The 12,975-nt window shown below is 41.3% G+C and overlaps 1 protein-coding gene across 5 annotated transcripts in view; it reads right to left on the reverse strand.

Moving 5' to 3' along the window:
- The window catches only part of LOC147249295 (homeobox protein PKNOX2-like), a 99,998-nt gene that overhangs the window by 66,398 nt on the left and 20,625 nt on the right, over positions 1-12,975 (reverse strand). For 4 of the 5 annotated variants that reach the window (XM_086226293.1, XM_086226291.1, XM_086226290.1 and 1 more), the window contains one exon: positions 4,558-4,641. The exons of the other annotated variant lie outside the window; for it this stretch is intronic. The gene's annotated coding sequence lies outside the window, so the exon portion shown is untranslated. The remainder of the gene's footprint in view (positions 1-4,557; positions 4,642-12,975) is intronic. 5 annotated transcript variants of the gene reach the window in all.

The raw sequence follows: 12,975 nt of genomic DNA on the forward strand, positions 1-12,975 counted from the left end.
TGCGCGCGTGTGTGTGTGTGTGTGCGTGTGTGTGTGTGTATGAATAAATGAGGCAGGGGATGGGGGGGGTCTTGGGCTACAATGGACGAGGGGGCGTTACAGCAAGAGGGGGACGAGGGGTATAATGGATGCTTTGGCTGAAGAACCAAGTGGCAAGACTGGCACCGGGTATCATGGGCTCAAGCGGGAAGCAGGAGGCTGGTTCCCACAATAGTCGGTGAGAGTCCCGGAGGGTCGTCCACAATAGCAGAGCAAGTGGCCGCCGTCAATAATAGCCTCCAAGGTCTCACTGCCTGAAATGAGACGATCTCACCCTTCAGCACTTCCCTTTCAGCGCTGGCGTACAGCTAATGCCGGGATTACTATCAGGAACATGTCTCTGGAACACACACGCATTCTGTCAGTGACGTTCTGGCACTCGCATCTGACTTTGAACGCTGGATACTGAGCTGCTTTGTGTGTCCAACTGACAGCAGTCAAGGTAAATATAGAGAGCAGCTGGTCGGGGAGACATCGGATGAGGACAGTTCAACCACAGAATCTCAACATCAAGTTGATCCAACTTCACATCTGCAGATGAGACAGAAGGTTCAACACTTCTCTGGTAAATCTCTGTCCCAACGTCCAGAGGGCTTGGGAAGCTACGTCATGATCGAACGAACCAAACCAGATCTGAGGTCTGCTGGATCCCTCTTGCAGTTGGGAATCTTAACGTGAAACTGGGAGTTCACCTCTTGACACAGTTACTGTGGCACTTCCTGGTCATCAAGAAGATGTTTATTTGACTGAAAAAAGCTCTACCAACACTCAGTCCACAGGTTAGGGTGTGTGTGTGTGTCTGTGGTTGGGGGGGGGGGGGGGCTGTAGGACCAGGAGGATGTTTAATGAATGAAATCTTATTAACCCTAATGACATTAAGTGAAAAACAATCCTTGGTGGGGGTTTCAGGTGGGAGTAAGGGACATTAAAAGGGCTGAGAGGACCTGGACTCTGGTCTGTGCAGAAGGGAACAAAGGAACATCCCCATGTTTGACTTGATGACTGTAAATTCAACATTATGACACAAAACAATCCCATGATGCTCCACGTTCCTGCCTGGCTCCTCATACACCTGCGACATCTGCACACAACAGCATGTCGTGTTTCCATTCACTCTCAAGTGAATTCTGAGACAACTTTGGAAAAGTCACACAAAAGGAAACAATGTTGTTTCCATCCACCAGGAGGCGCAATGTGCATTTTGTCCCAAGATGGCTTGGCCGTACAGGTAACTCTTCATAAAGCAGTAGAATAAAACCAAAACTTCCACAGCCTTACTAGATTCATTTCTGCTGGGACTGGAATTGTCTGGTGCTGCTCGTGTGACCCTGCTACTCTGGCATGGACACGGCTGCTCAGTCACGTGACTTAAAGATTCGCTGCATCAGAACGGATCCCCAAGTTCTCCTGGTTTGCACATTCAGTCTTTTTTGACAAAGGGCCTTCTTGAAATGGCTCAGTGCATTTCTATATTTCTTGTGAGTGAGAGACACGAGAGGAGGCAGGTTTGAGTCACAGCGGCAGAGTGCATCTTAACAACAGTCAATACTCAGTTGCCCACAAGGCCGAAGAGCTGAGAGGAAGAAAAGCTGAGCCGAACATTTAATCCTCCAGAGCGTGAAGTACTGTGTCTGTGCCAGTGCAGACCAAGTCAGACCAGCTGCTCTAAACCCAAACCCTCCCAGGTCTGGATCAGTAGAGTTAACTGAACCAGTTTTCTCAAACAGAACCCTAGTAGAACCAAAGAATACTGATCATCTGGTCCCACAAAATAGTTAAAGGGATTTAAACGGATGTTCCATGTGTTCTCCACACAGGCGAGCGAAGGATCAAACTCAGAACTTAGATCTCCAGAGAACTGCTGATGTGAATGAGTGGAGAAGTACTTCACTAGACCATCCAGGCCTGCACGCACCTGCTAGCTGACCGGATCCATTCAAGAACCTGAGCTATCCAGGTACAGAGGTCCACGGGAGAGAAACGGTTTCTGAGCACCACCTCATGACTCCTGGTTATCACCCAGGAAGCAGCTCAGAAGGTGGAATGGTGCGAGCAGGGAAGGTGGTACGGAGATGGCACCTCTCCACGTTTAATGGTGCTCAAGCACACAACTCCTCCCTCACACTCACTCTCACAAAGGCAGCAGCTCTCTCACCCTCTCACCAGGACCAAAAACTTCACCCTCTCACCAGGACCAAAGACTTCATCCTCTCACCAGGACCAAAGACTTCATCCTCTCACCAGGACCGAAGACTTCACCCTCTCAACAAGAACAAAGAGTTCACCCTCTCACCAAGACCTAAGAGTTCAACCTCTCACCAGGACCAAAGACTTCCCCCTTTCACCAGGACCTTTCACCAGGACCTTTCACCAGGACCAAAGAGTTCACCTTCTCACCAGGAGCTCAAGGCCACCTTGGCATTCAGGTCCTGAAGGGTTAAACAGTTCCAGTTCCCCCTCCTCCTCTGAGACCTGCGACCTCATCAGAGAGTTAACTTAAAAACAATAGGTGTGTGGGGGGGGGGGGGGGGGTGTCATTAGCATTACCTCAGACTGAAAACAAATCAGAGTTCTTTTCATTTCTGCAGGAATGTCAGTTCAAACCAATTTGCAATTAGGAGCATTGTGGCAACAATAAAGTCCTTTGGCTATGAATGTTATGAATATGAAGCGAACAGAGACAAACATGATATTCAAACGCTTCCAGACATCCTCCTCATTTCTAATATCATTGTCTCTGTGCAGGTGGATAACGTTTCAGTTTTTGTAAACAATAATTGGAGTAACGTCATATCAGCATAGTAATAATAAGTAGTTCTCTGTTTGTAACTGCTTATGTTCAGCCGTCATCTGTTTCCAGGCAGACTTCACATCATTTCAGCATTGTTAGCTGCTGTGTTTGCCCCTCCTCAGCCGGCTGCATCCTGCTAGTCACCACATTTGCAGCAACAAGATTGTTGCAGGCATTTGTTTATACTGCAGCAATTAAGCTTCCCAGAGTAGCAACATTTTGTTTTGCCGAACAGTCCTTGTGTGTACATACAAAAACACAGTATAAGTGGGGAAGTTCTGCTCGTCAGGCCAGAGGGAAACACTGAGTGTCTGCAAATGACTTCAAACGAACACCGTGGTTCTGCACTCTGTAGGTCCACATGTGTTGATTGGTTCTGTTAGGGGATGCATGCACTTAGCACCAGACTGCCATGGCGACACATGCAGAACATCCATCCACTACAGCAGCATCAACCAGACCAAGCTCATGTGGCAGCTGGGAGAAGCCATGTACTGACCCCCGCCTCCAAGACAGTAACAGCTGTGGAGTCTCTTTCACACTGGACCCATCGAACTGCTTTATTTGGCTTTTGTCCCCAGTGCCAGCAGGTTTCAGATGGTGGTTTCAGGCATGCGGAGCTCCTCCATCAACAGCAAACACTGCTGAGCCAATTAAAGCTTCTCTGTAACTTTTGCAACTCACTTTCCTCAAATTCAGCTCATGTGCATTCAGTCAGTTCAGACCAGAGCGCAAGATATGAAACAGCAGCTTCCGTGCTGCCTTTGACTTTACTGACGACCAGAAGCCCAAGAGACAAAACTGCAGTGAATTTTTACACCTCTTACATCTCCCCGGTGTGGTGACACGGACCACGGACAAGAAAAACACTCTCTCCTCGTCTCCTGGCAAATGGAACGGAATCAATCAGCCTGTTTTTAGCTGCTCTGCCTGAGCGAGGTATTAATACTCTGTCTACACGCTCATCTTGTCCATTTATCATTTCTTGCCATGTACAACGAGACAACTCGACACGCTCATACAGAACAGTTGAAAAACTGATTGTAGCAGTGTTAATTATTTGAGGGGTGACATGGCTCGGAGGTAGAGTGGCCGTCTAGCAACTGAAGGGTCGCTGGTTCAATCCCCACTTCCCCCGGTAACCATGTCCAAGTGTCCTTGAGCAAGGTACTGAACCCCTAACAACTCCTGATAGCCCTGCGACGGACTGGTGACCCGTCCAGGGTGAACCCCGCCTCTCACCCAATGTCAGCTGGGATAGGCTCCACCCCCCCACCCCCTGTGACCCTTAACGGATAAGCGGTATAGAAAATGGATGGATTTATCAAGTGAAACCACAAACAATTGCACAGTAGCAAGCTTTTGCTCAAGAAATTAAGAACTTTAGTTGAAACACATGCTAACTTCAAATCAAACTTTGAGACAGACAGCTTTTTCAGAGAGAAATTCTTGAAGGTACCATGACTTCCTCCGCATCCTGATGCTTCTGAAGCTCTGACGGTGTCCATATTCCTTTACTCAGAGACTAATTGAATGCAAATGTCTGTAAATTAAACTGGCTTTTTTTTTTGGTGTTGAAGAAAAATCACAGGTTAACTTTGTTGGACAGATGACGAGTGATTTGATGGGACTCAGTCCATGTTCAGGCGTGTGTGTGCTCATCTAAGTCACAGGTCGGGGGAACCATGGCTCTATGTGGGGGGAGGGGGTGTCCTCTCTGTACTCACAGTCAGTTGGTTCACAGCAGCACAGCGGCTCTCCGTGTGTGGTGGTTTGCTCCGCGGCCCAGGATCCAACTCTGCACACAAAACCTGCCAACACACACGACAGCGTGCGTCACGTGCATCTGCATGACAGACACCATAACTGTTACATGATGTAAACTATGTTACAGTACTGTTACATGATGTAAACTATGTTACGTTACTGTTACATGATGTAAACTGTTACATTACTGTCACATGATGTAAACTATGTTACATTACTGTTACATGATGTAAACTATGTTACATTAATGTTACATGATGTAAACTATGTTACATTACTGTTACATGATGTAAACTATGTTACATTACTGTTACGTGATGTAAACTGTTACATTACTGTTACATGATGTAAACTGTTACATTAATGTTACATTATGTGAACTATGTTATATTACTGTGACATGATGTAAACTGTGTAACATTGCTGTTACATGATGTAAACTGTTACATTACTGTCACATGATGTAAACTATGTTACATTACTGTTACATGATGTAAACTATGTTACATTAATGTTACATGATGTAAACTATGTTACATTACTGTTACATGATGTAAACTATGTTACATTACTGTTACGTGATGTAAACTGTTACATTACTGATACATGATGTAAACTGTTACATCACTGATACATTATGTGAACTATGTTATATTACTGTGACATGATGTAAACTGTGTAACATTGCTGTTACATGATGTAAACTGTTACATTACTGTTACATGATGTAAACTATGTTACATTACTGTTACATGATGTAAACTGTTACATTAATGTTACATGATGTAAACTATGTCACATGACTGTTACATGATGTTAATTGTTACATTAATGTTACATTATGTGAACTATGTTATATTACTGTTACATGATGTAAACTATGTTACATTACTGTTACATGATGTAAACTGTTACATTACTGTCACATGATGTAAACTATGTTACATTACTGTTACGTGATGTAAACTGTTACATTACTGATACATGATGTAAACTGTTACATTACTGATACATTATGTGAACTATGTTATATTACTGTGACATGATGTAAACTGTGTAACATTGCTGTTACATGATGTAAACTGTTACATTACTGTTACATGATGTAAACTATGTTACATTACTGTTACATGATGTAAACTGTTACATTAATGTTACATGATGTAAACTATGTCACATTACTGTTACATGATGTTAATTGTTACATTAATGTTACATTATGTGAACTATGTTATATTACTGTTACATGATGTAAACTATGTTACATTAATGTTACATGATGTAAACTATGTCACATTACTGTTACATGATGTTAATTGTTACATTAATGTTACATTATGTGAACTATGTTATATTACTGTTACATGATGTAAACTATGTTACATTACTGTTACATGATGTAAACTGTTACATTACTGTTACATGATGTAAACTATGTAACATTAATGTTACATGATGTCAACTATGTTATATTACTGTTACATGATGTAAACTATGTTATATTACTGTTAAATGATGTAAACTATGTTACATTACTGGTACATGATGTAAACTATGTTGCATTACTGTTACATGATGTAAACTATATCACATTACTGTTACATGATGTTAATTATGTTACATTAATGTTACATGATGTGAACTATGTTATATTACTGTTACATGATGTAAACTATGTTACATTAATGTTACATGATGTAAACTATATCACATTACTGTTACATGATGTTAATTATGTTACATTAATGTTACATGATGTGAACTATGTTATATTACTGTTACATGATGTAAACTATGTTACATTAATGTTACATGATGTAAACTATGTTACATTACTGTTACATGATGGAAACTGTGTTACATTACTGTTACGTGATGTAAACTGTTACATTACTGATACATGATGTAAACTGTTACATTACTGATACATTATGTGAACTATGTTATATTACTGTGACATGATGTAAACTGTGTAACATTGCTGTTACATGATGTAAACTGTTACATTACTGTTACATGATGTAAACTATGTTACATTACTGTTACATGATGTAAACTGTTACATTAATGTTACATGATGTAAACTATGTCACATTACTGTTACATGATGTTAATTGTTACATTAATGTTACATTATGTGAACTATGTTATATTACTGTTACATGATGTAAACTATGTTACATTAATGTTACATGATGTAAACTATGTCACATTACTGTTACATGATGTTAATTGTTACATTAATGTTACATTATGTGAACTATGTTATATTACTGTTACATGATGTAAACTATGTTACATTACTGTTACATGATGTAAACTGTTACATTACTGTTACATGATGTAAACTATGTAACATTAATGTTACATGATGTCAACTATGTTATATTACTGTTACATGATGTAAACTATGTTATATTACTGTTAAATGATGTAAACTATGTTACATTACTGGTACATGATGTAAACTATGTTGCATTACTGTTACATGATGTAAACTATATCACATTACTGTTACATGATGTTAATTATGTTACATTAATGTTACATGATGTGAACTATGTTATATTACTGTTACATGATGTAAACTATGTTACATTAATGTTACATGATGTAAACTATATCACATTACTGTTACATGATGTTAATTATGTTACATTAATGTTACATGATGTGAACTATGTTATATTACTGTTACATGATGTAAACTATGTTACATTAATGTTACATGATGTAAACTATGTTACATTACTGTTACATGATGGAAACTGTTACATTACTGTTACATCATGTAAACTATGTTACATTGCTGTTACATGATGGAAACTGTTACATTACTGTTACATGATGTGAACTATGTTACATTACTGTTACATGATGGAAACTGTTACATTACTGTTACATCATGTAAACTATGTTACATTGCTGTTACATGATGGAAACTGTTACATTACTGTTACATGATGTGAACTATGTTACATTGCTGTTACATGATGGAAACTGTTACATTACTGTTACATGATGTGAACTATGTTACATTACTGTTACATGATGTGAACTGTTACATTAATGTTATATGATGTAAACTATGTTACATTACTGTTACATGATGTAAACTGTTACATTACTGTTACATGATGTAAACTATGTTACATTACTGTTACATGATGTAAACTGTTACATTACTGTTACATGATGTGAACTATGTTACATTACTGTTACATGATGTAAACTGTTACATTACTGTCACATGATGTGTACTATATTCATGAGGCTTTGCCTCTCTGCACACAACCAATATGGTAGCTTGTCAGCTTCACACACACACAGCACACACAAACAAACATATACACACACAAACATATACACACGCGCACACACACACACAAACATACACACACACACACACACACACACACACACTCTAATTACGTACACCAAAAAGAGTAATGCTGATCATAGCATGATGATCATCATGATCAATAGCAGATATTTAGGAGTTTCTGAAAATAAGAAAAACAAATGAAAGTCATAAAAGCCCATCAATCAAATTCATTCCTCATCACTGATGAAGAGCGAAGGAGAGAAAACTGGGCGACGCATCGGCCAACAGGCCGACGCTGAGAGGTTCAGGAAGAAAATATCTGCTGACACTGATGGCAGAACAATCCAAGAGAAAATAAAGAATCCGTGTCAGATGTGTGCTGGCAGAGTTTGTGTCAAAGGGGAAAAATAGAAGGAATAAAAACTTTATTTGTTCATACTGTTGTTGCACTATAACTATAATCAACCCTTTGTGGTATTTTTCAGTGTACTGCTACACTTCTCTTACTGAAGTCAAACTGCATCAATGGAATTGTTTTTGTTTTCTCAGTAGTATTGGGGCTATTTGAATAAGTATTCTGCTGTACAGACACAGTTTTAAAGAGTTGTAACAGCAAAAGAAAAAAAATAATGGATTTATTATATTTTCTAACTTCCCGAAAAAAGTTTCCACATTTATAAGTCACAGAAAATTGACTGAATCCCATCAATTAAGAGCTTTTTACTGTTTTGAGTAAATTCCACTGAATTACACACACACAGCAAACACAAAAACTCACACACAAAATATCCATACACACATACATACATATATATATATATACATATACACATATATATACATATATATATACACATATATACATATATATACATATATATGTATGTCTGTATGTATATATATATATTTATTTATTTATTAAAAAATATATATCATCTCTGCAAGCTAACTCCCTCGCTAACTCTTCTCTGCAGTGACACGGGTGAAGACAGGGCGGCCAGGGAGCTTCCTCACATTCCTGGAGCAACCGACCGGCTGGCCATGTCTGAGCCACACGGAGCAGAGGAGTTGGGGCGCACATGCAAAAGATTTAAGTTCAATCAAGCGTTCAGGGCTGGACACCTGATCTTTCGCTTAAAGCTCCTCCAGAACAGTGGGAGCATGGTCGGGCCTCACAGCAGGCCACCTACCTCCAGCAATCTGCAAACACAGAGCTTCTGATGGGATGGTGTTTATCTGGGCCTGCACAGCTCAGAGGGGACTAGCGAGTGTGTGGTAGGTAGGGACGAGCAGAGGCCCCCCCTGCACGGGGGGATTGAGGTGGAAACCAGGGAGATTTAGACTCCAAACTTTTCTCTTTTTAAGCGTTTTAAGGATCTCCCTAAAGACGGGGTGGGTGAAATAAACTGAGACTGCAAACCTTCACCAGGATGAAAAAATCCCCCAAACTTCATAAATTTCAGGATGTTCCTTTTTCCAGATCCAGACTGAAGAAACTACATCCCAGCTGCTTTCAAGCATTCTGATAAAGAACTACTCACCTCTCAGCCTAAAGGCCACCATTTTATTTACCTCTAAACAACCTGACCAGAATATGAAAAAAACAGGCCAATAAAAACAAATGCTGTTTTTCACATATGAGCCCCAGCAAACACTGAGGGACACGAGCAGAGGCGGTTGATGGAAGATCTTAATATCTCACTGCTTGTGTGCTGAAATCACACCTGTATTGGACGGATGTCCTCAGGTGGAAGCGTCCGCTGGCCCATCCAGCTGCACCAGCAGGGACGGCTCAGCCGGAGCCTCCATGAGGCTGTCACAAGCTTCGCAGCTTTAACCAAACACTCACAGTAACGTTGCAAAAACTTCAGTTCTAAACACAGAAAGACGACCAACGCTGCAGAAGACATCTTCAAACAATACGAGAGGAGTAAATAAACGTCAGGTATTATGCCTAAGACGTATGCAAGTTTTAAAATATGCGCATTAAAATATGTTTCTATATTTAGTCTTCACATCTAATTGATTTTGTCACAGTGTTTGCATCATTAGGGGTTTTCTAGGGATTTTCCAAGCGTATGGTGGGAATCCCCAGGGCCCGAAATGAATATGTGACTGAGAAAAACAACAACAAAGCAGAATTCAGTTTTTTTTTTCTCTGACCGACACATCTTTACGTTTTGACTGGTGGCAATGAAAAGCATTTTTTTCTTTCTTTCTGTGTGTGTGTGTGTGTGTGTGTGTGTGTGTGTGTTCAGTTAAATTTCTGTCATTTCAACTCAAGGTGTGAAGCAGAAATGAGCTTTGGTTTTTGGTTTCAAAGCTAAAACTCCGGTTTGCTAACGACGAGCTCCTAGCGTCCTCCTCAACTTCCGGCTGCCTCTTTGGCTCTGGCCTCCACGGCCCACCGAGCTTGATGAGAATGAGCCTCACAGACTCACTGCCTCCTTCGTGAAGGAACAGAGGACATCCTCTCCACTCCTCTCCTCTCCTCTACTCTCCTCTCCTCTCCTCTCCTCACTCCTCCTCATGCAGAATCCAAAACTACAGGAGGAAACGGTTTCGTTTTTTTAAGAGACATGAAATGTTATTGCTTTCAAATGAAAAAAAGAATTGTTTCTTCTTCATCTCACTGATTCTAATTTCAGAAAATGCTCACATCACTGCCATCATTGTAAAATCCACTGACTTGATTCAGAGGGAAATCCAGCTTTATTACAGTTTGATCCGTCTTTATTTCCACAGGCTCTTTGTTGACAATAAAAGATCAAACGTGTGAAAGAAAATAGGGCATATTAATGATAGTAAAGACACGATCAAAGACCAAGAAAACAAAAGTGACTTTAGGATGCAGCTTGAGTTTCCCTGGCAGACATCCCTCTCAGACCTGGAGAGATTTGGCTAAGAGCATTTCTTAGGTTTCTTTCAGCCACAAAGAAAACATTTTAGCCCCGCAGTAATCCTCCCCAAAGCCCTCCCTAAGCTCCGAGGGCCCTTCCTCCTCCGGTCGTCCCCGCGGCCCCGTCTGGGATCCTAGAGGAGCGTCTCCACACCGAACCCCACCACACACACCATTCACCATCTCTCCATGACCCCTCCGGGACCCGGCTGACCTTCCTGTTGACGTCAAAGTAAATCAGAGCGGGATCTGGTGCAGCGAGGGGCTCCACCCAGGGGGCTGGAGGTCTAATCACCGTGTTCCACACAAAAGCCACAGAGGAAACATTAGCATTCCTGAGTCACTCAGGCTGGAACCTCCACAGACTGGCCGGGTGGAGAGCAGCGCGCTTCATTTCCTCCACCACTGGTACCTGACAGCTCTCAGCATGAAATATGAAATAAGATTCAGGTGTGAACAATCCACATCTTGAAGATTTAACCCACTGGAATAAAATCACCACACAATATGACAACTGAGGATGAGGTGCGAGTAGCAGAAACACGTAACTGCTATGTAGTTATTAACTTTTTATTCTTAACTTAAGGCTGCAAAATCAATTAGTAAAAGTGACGTGAATTAACTGTCAACTCCTTCCATTTTTTCTGTCTCATACCTGATAAGAAAGTCACTATTTCTGGATTTGGAACCGACTGTTGTCATAAAAAATGGCCCGTGGTACATTATTACTGCTTTGTGACATTTTATAAAATCATGAATCTGCTGATTTTTTCCCCCAGAAAAACAACAATCAAAATACACGACATTTGTCTTTAAAGGCTGGGTTTATTTAAGTGTTTTAACATTAACCTCCGGGTTCTAAACTGTTTCTTTTTCTTTTTTTGGTTGTCTTATCTCACTGCTGTTTTTATTATCTTCGGACCAACGTTCAACGACTGTAATTCCTTACAATTCACGAACAGCTGAGAAAACAATCAGCTGGTTAATCGATCACGAACGGTTGTTTGCTGTCGGCTGGAGCCGTGACGTTGACGGTACGTGCTGCTTACGTGTCACATGAGCAGTGCTAACTTCAAAAATCAGAGTAGACGTCAAGATAGCAGCTATGGTCACGTTCAGTCTTGAAGGAGGTGTTGCTGGGAGTATTCTGACAGGACCACTCGCCTAATTTTATTTTGATGTTGTCCTGTGACTTGTCATGGAAGTTAATGACATCATGGTATTAATACTGAAGCAGAGGATCTGAGGAGAACTTCCACCCTCAGTTCTAATCCCTGTTTCCTCCATGACACCAGAACGGTGGGAGTTTACACACGATCGTGGCTGAGGACGTGCAGTCAGAGTCTGTTACTCACGTAAAATGATTGTCTCAGCCGCTCACTGTGTCTAACATTTGCTCCCATCAATAATGGGACATGCTCCAATACATCAGACAAACCCTGAGAGAGAATCTCATTTGACTCATTTGATTGTGCATTTGTGGCAAAGCATGTTTAGAGAATACACACACACACACACACACACACGCACACGCACGACTTAAGATTCACAACTTTCCGCCTCAACTTTCCGTCTGATCCTGCCGAGGCTCAGCACAGAGGAGGCAGAGCTCCAGATGGACATCTTTAAGATTCGCAAATCCTCCTCATTTTGCTAGCAGGAGCTTTGGGGTCAAGGTGTGAAGGGAGGACCAAAAGACCGTTTTCCCAAAATCCCTCTGCAGCTACAGCCCCCCAGCTGTTCAAGGGCTTCCATAACAACAGCTGCGCAGAGGTTTAGTGGTTCATGTTGCTATGACAACAGCGGGATCAATTGGCATGCACAGACTCTCGGTGCTAATAGTGAAAGTGACATTATGGCATAATTTCATCTCAATAAAACACATGCAGCTTTTTACTGTGCTAAGATTCAGGGGGACATAAAATAATTCATTTTGCATGCGAGTGGCTCCCGAAACTTGCAGGAATCTCCCACGCATGTTGACAACGCACCGAGCAACCTCACACCTCAAACCCCTCAGTCGCTGGCACTGAAGATTAAGTCAGCACACACAGCGATTGTTTCCAAGCTCATACAATAGAAGCTAAATGTGTCCTCATGCCCAGCGACTGAATGTGCCACAGATTAGTGGCCGGCAGGATGTGCAACAATCAG

This window comes from Aulostomus chinensis, chromosome 15 (genome assembly GCF_037954235.1).
Source record: "Aulostomus chinensis isolate RoL2024-O1b breed Wild chromosome 15, RoL_Achi_v1.0, whole genome shotgun sequence".
Taxonomy (NCBI): Eukaryota; Metazoa; Chordata; class Actinopteri; order Syngnathiformes; family Aulostomidae; genus Aulostomus; species Aulostomus chinensis.